Genomic DNA, 5527 nt, shown 5'->3' with positions numbered 1-5527 from the left:
ACAGTGCTTTATACTTAACCCTTGTTGGGGGAAACGAATAAAAGCAGAGAGGCGCCACTGTTTCTAGATGTTTCGCAGCAATCCAGGTGATACTTCTAGCCTCTGCTCGTGTTTTACAGCAGTGGATCAGGACCAGACCTAGATCTGCTAATGTAATAAATGCTAATGGCTTTTATTGTGCCGTGTTTCTAAGACTATGTCCATTAAATGGAAACAAAAAGGAAGAAGTCTTGGCAGAACAGGAGAAGTGATGCACACCTGATGATCAGATGGATTTAAACATTATTCCTGGCATATAGCCTAGTCCATGCTCTAGCTGTTTCTATGGCTTGGGCTTTGTTGCTCTTCCACTGCTCCGACACATCATTTGCTAATGGATCAGCTGGATTGGAAGCACTTAACAAAGGCTTGATCGATAGCAGAACTGTGCGGATCTGCAGTGCTGGGGACCGCTCAAAATTTCTAAACATATTCTTCCCAACTTGTCTACATTAGGATGACAAATTCTGGTCATGAAACATACTTCAGGGGCTGCCACTGGGTATTCATCTGGAAGGAAGAGTTCAAGTTTAAAAGTCCCCACCTCGGGCTTCCCTGGTGGCACAGTGGTTGAGAATCCGCCTGCCAATGCAGGGGACACGGGTTCGAGCCCTGGTCTGGGAGGATCCCACATGCCGTGGAGCAACTGGGCCCGTGAGCCACAACTACTGAGCCTGCACATCTGGAGCCTGTGCTCTGCAACAAGAGAGGCTGCGACAGTGAGAGGCCTGCGCACCGCGATGAAGAGTGGCCCCCGCTCGCCTCAACTGGAGAAAGCCCTCGCACAGAAATGAAGACCCAACACAGCCATAAATAAATAAATTAATTAATTAAAAAAAAGTCCCCACCTCAAAGGGGGAACCCTGGGGTCCAGCAAGGACCACATGAAAATAATGCGTGTTGCTCTCATCTGGTTCTGCTTTGATGCTGGGAACTGGTCCAACCAGCAAATGCTGGGTTTCCTTGAAAATCCCATGGGGTAGCCCGGCCATCTTGTCAGATCCCAAGATGGGCCTCTGGTCTCTTCTCCCTATAGCTTCCTCTTATGTTGTTTTCACAAAATGATTAAAAGCATGGCCTCACACTCTTGGAGATCTGACTACTCTCTTCCCCTCTTCTGCATTTTTTTTAAAATTTTTAAAATAAAAAAAAATTTATTTATTTATTTTTGGCTGTGTTGGGTCTTCATTGCTGTGCGCGGGCTTTCTCTAGTTGCAGCAAGCGGGGTTTACTCTTGTTTGTGGTGCGCAGGCTTCTCATTGTGGTGGCTTCTCTTGTTGCGGAGCACGGACTCTAGGTGTGCGGGCTTCAGTAGTTGTGGCACACAGGCTCAGTAGTTGTGGCTCACGGGCTCTAGAGTGCAGGCTCAGTAGCTGTGGCGCACGGGCTTAGTTGCTCTGCTGCATGTGGGATCTTCCTGGACCAGGTCTCGAACCCCTATCCCTTGCATTGGCAGGCAGATTCTTAACCACTGTGCCACCAGGGAAACCCCCCCCCCTGCTTTTATCTGGACCTTTCTTTCCTTTGCTTCTACTCTCCTTATCCTGCTCAATTTGGATTCTGCTTCTATCTGTTTCTTCTCAGTTTGGATCTCTGCTTTGGAAAAGAGCTTTGATTTGTTTGTTTGTTTTAAAGATTTTTTTTTTGATGTGGACCATTTTTAAAGTCTTGATTGAATTTGTTACAATATTGCTTCTGGTTTATGACTTTTGGTTTTTTGGCCCCGAGGCATGTGGGATCTTAGCTCCCCGGCCAGGGATTGAACCCACGTCCCCTGCATTGGAAGGCGAAGTCTTAACCACCGGACTGCCAGGGAAGTCCCTGATTTGTTACATTTCATGAGTTCAAGGGCCCATAGTGCTCCAGTGCTATCAGCTCTGTCATATGGACCCATTGCACTTGCCTCCTGGTTGGATCCTTCAAAACCTAGTTCTCAGAATGGCCCACAGCACTTTCCAGTTAGTTCATCCTAGTGACTTGGGGCTTCTTCTGTCTTAGGAGCCCAGATGTCGCCCTATGCACCATGCAGTCCTTGTAGCTTAGCTACCAGTGGGTTGTTCCCACCTCCTCGTATCAGGAGAATACTGGGGAGATCTTACCACCTAGTTTTGTTGCAGATGTTGTCCGTGGGTCTTCAGTTTTGCTATCTTCGTTGCTCTGTGAGACAATTTGGGAAGATTTAAAAATACCACCACCGTCTTCTAAGAATTCCGGTGTGTGTTGACTATTTTTTTGGTTTGCACGGTTCAGCTCTTAATCTTTCCTGTTGATCCCAAATAAGAACCAAGACTGATACAAAAGTATTACCATACGGGAGATGCAAAAGAAGTGGGGACATCGTTTCCAAATAAAGTGGTCACAGGCTGTGATTTCAGTTCCCATTAAAGAGAGCAGAACATTTCAACCATAAGAAGTGATGACCTGCCCCCTCCACTCTGGTCAGCCCCTTGGGTGCAGTATTGCATTCTGCTCTGTGCACCAGAGTTTTAACAGACACTCATCTGGAAAGTGTGTTTAGGAAGGAGAGGCAGTTTGAAAGTAGGCTACAAAAGTAATTGTTGAGGGAACGACCATAACTGGTATAATTTTCCGACTGCTGCTCTGTGCCAGGCACAGTCAACAAACATTACTGATATAATCTTTACGGCAACTATATAAGTGCTATTCCTGTCATTTCCACTTGATAGATGAGGCTTCAAGACATGAAGAAAGTTGTCCAAAGTAACAGAGAAAGCAGCAAAGCACAAATCTATTTGTTTCCAAACCTGTACTTTTAGACATTTCAGTAAGGAAAAAATTAAGATTTTTGAAAACAATTTGGCACCATATGACTCTAAGAATGTTCCAGAAGGAAGGACAGGACTAACGTGAATTGATGACTTTTTACATGCCGGTCACCGTGTAAAAGCTGTCTAACTTCATCCTCAAAATCAAAAACAAACAACCAAACAAACAAACAATAAGAAGCATGTTTCAGTACCCTAAAGGATCAGTCCGGACCCTGTCAGGAGATAGAAACCATATTTATACAATGAGAAATTCATTTAAAAAGTGTTAACCAGAGGGACTTCCCTGGTGCTGCAGTGGTTAAGAATCCAATGCAACCAAAAAAAAAGGGTTAACCAGGTATAAAGTTGTTAATTAGGTAACTGAAAAAGTAAGAAGGAAACTAAGTTATTGCCAAGGTAGTAACTGCTGGAAGCAGCTAGTACCCTGGGGCTGGCGAAGGGATGGAAGAGATTAGAATTATTAAAACTTAATAATTTTACCTAATTAATTAAATTGTAATTGGAGGAGAGGGCCTGTGGAGCTGACGCTCAGATCTCTGGAGTGTGGGAGATGCTGCTGGTCTGGGGCTGAGTCTCTGAGATGCAGCACCAAGGGGCTAGGTTCTACGAAGCCTGGGAAACTGCAGACTGGATCCCGCTGCTGCTATGGGAAGGAGCTCCTGCCCTGGGGTGAAGCAGTGTGGCTGGAGTGATGGAAAGCAGACAGGGAAGGAGCAAGTCCTGTCCTCCTCCGCCGGCCCTGCATCCTCCCTCCAGCGCCCCTTATGGGCTGAGCCTAAAATAGCGCCAGCTGGCGATGCAGAAATGTGGTTTCAGCATCACAGCCTCAGCATCACAAGGCACAGGAGAGAAGGGTGGCAGCAAACGGAGGCTCAGAAACGTGCTTCAGGGCTCAGGGCTGGTGAACCGCTCCCACTCCACGCTATTACCCAGCCTTCTGCACCACTGGCTGCTTTATGGCCACTTTGTTCATTTCCTACAGCCCAGGGGCCGACCTAGCCTCTTCCGGTACTTCTCTGCCCTTGGCCAGAGCCCTGGCCTCCATAGGAAGCATAGCCTGACATGTGGCCTTGGAGCTCGGGTCCCAGGAGCCCTGGAGCAGGCTCTGTGCTCCCCCCCATGCCCCCGATCTCTGGTGACACATTCCCTGACTTGGCCTGAGCCCCTGTCCTGGCAGGCCCAACTTCTCAGTGGTAACTCGGTCCCTTCGTTCCCAGCTCAGCCCGGTCTGTCACCTGCCTCTCAGAAGCCCCAGGCACCATGTCTGGGCCAAGCCCCCGAGGCAGGTCCCCAGAAAAGCGGTCTGCAGGGGGCTTCACACATGCTGGCCCATGTTCTGAGGGGCAGAACATTGGTCCCAAGAACAAGGAGACTTACTCTGGGGTGGTGGGCTTGTGGGGGAGGAGGTGCCCTGTGCCACGCACCCATCCCACGCAGGCACCCCACAAAATATATACTGGGGGCAGACTATGTGGCAGGCGCAGTGCTTGCTCTGAAAATACAGTGGTTACGAAGGTTCCATCATCCACCATGATGGGACTCGTGGCCGAGTGCAGGATTCAGACCATAGCCAAGTCGGGAGAGGAGACAGGCGTGAATTTCATTCTCTCAATTCTGGTGTGCAAAAAACATAACGTTAGTTTTCTTTAATTCCTATTCATTTCTATTTTGAAACCTCATTTCATTGGGAGAGTACATCCTTGGTGGATCGCCGTTCGTTCAGGGTTCCCTTTCTTTTTCTAGGGTTGCCTCTGGGCGCTGAAAGGCTTGTGTAGCTCCACGGACAACTTATACTGCAGGGTCCCTGAGTGCAGCCCACTGTCCAGCAGGTCCAGCCGCTGTCCTGGGGCTCGCTCAGAGCCCCTTCCTTGGGCTTGTGCTTTTTCAAGTTCTGGCCCCAAAGCAGGGCATCAGGCCCTCTCCCTGAGACCTCCCCTTCACTGGGCCTTGATGAATTTCCCATAAGTACAATCGTCCCCACAAGCAAATGAATCTCTAACTGCAAATTATATCAGAGCCATGAAGGAGAGGAAAGGGCACTCTGAGTGGAGAGAGAGCTTGTTTCAGTTGTGGAGGAGCCAGAAAGTTCTCCCTGAGGGGGTGACATTTGAGCTGAGAAGTCCAGGAAAGATCTAGAAGGATCTAGTGAGCAGAGGACACAAGAGCCCGTGTGAAGGCTCTGAGGGGGGAACAGGTGCCCTGGTCCGAAGGGCCCGTGGAAGCTGGTGTGAAGGGCGTGGGCCCAGCCATCCTCTGAGGGAGTTCGCTGGGGTCCATCTAATCAGTGTCTCTCCAGCCGTCTCTGTCCTCCTGGGAGCAGGTGTGTGCTCTGCGGCCACCCTGCGGCTGCCCCGTCACAGGACTGCAGGGAACTGAGAGAGCAGCTCACGGTTTACACGGAGCTTCACCCCATCTGCTTCCAGACTCTGAGGTGGGGTCTCCTCCCCCGTGAAACCCTTCCGGACCACCCCCAGGGAGACACTACCCCAGGTCCTCAACCCACACCTGCGCGCCACCTGCGAGGTGGGCCCAGCTGGGCTTCTGCACCCCACCCCCTCTCACTCCGGGTCTTTCCCTCCCTGACCCCACCCTGAGGTTCCTCTTGTTTCTCTCCACTTTCACTGCACTTATGGTGAGGAAACAAATAATGACGAAGGCTTTCACACTCAAGCTGAGAGGCTCCATCTGTAAGCCTTCCC

General features: G+C 49.8%; 1 pseudogene across 1 annotated transcript; it reads right to left on the bottom strand.

Moving 5' to 3' along the window:
* Positions 1-275: 275 nt before the first annotated feature.
* On the bottom strand, positions 276-1031 carry LOC309825392 (ubiquitin-conjugating enzyme E2 N-like; annotated as a pseudogene). Its single transcript has 2 exons — positions 888-1031; positions 276-583 (listed from the first exon to the last, which is right to left on the bottom strand). The product of its transcript is annotated as a ubiquitin-conjugating enzyme E2 N-like (transcript).
* Positions 1032-5527: the final 4496 nt, after the last annotated feature.

Source organism: Grampus griseus (genome assembly GCF_964374135.1).
Source record: "Grampus griseus genome assembly, chromosome: 7".
Taxonomy (NCBI): domain Eukaryota; kingdom Metazoa; phylum Chordata; class Mammalia; order Artiodactyla; family Delphinidae; genus Grampus; species Grampus griseus.
This window is presented reverse-complemented; position numbering and strand designations above follow the sequence as displayed.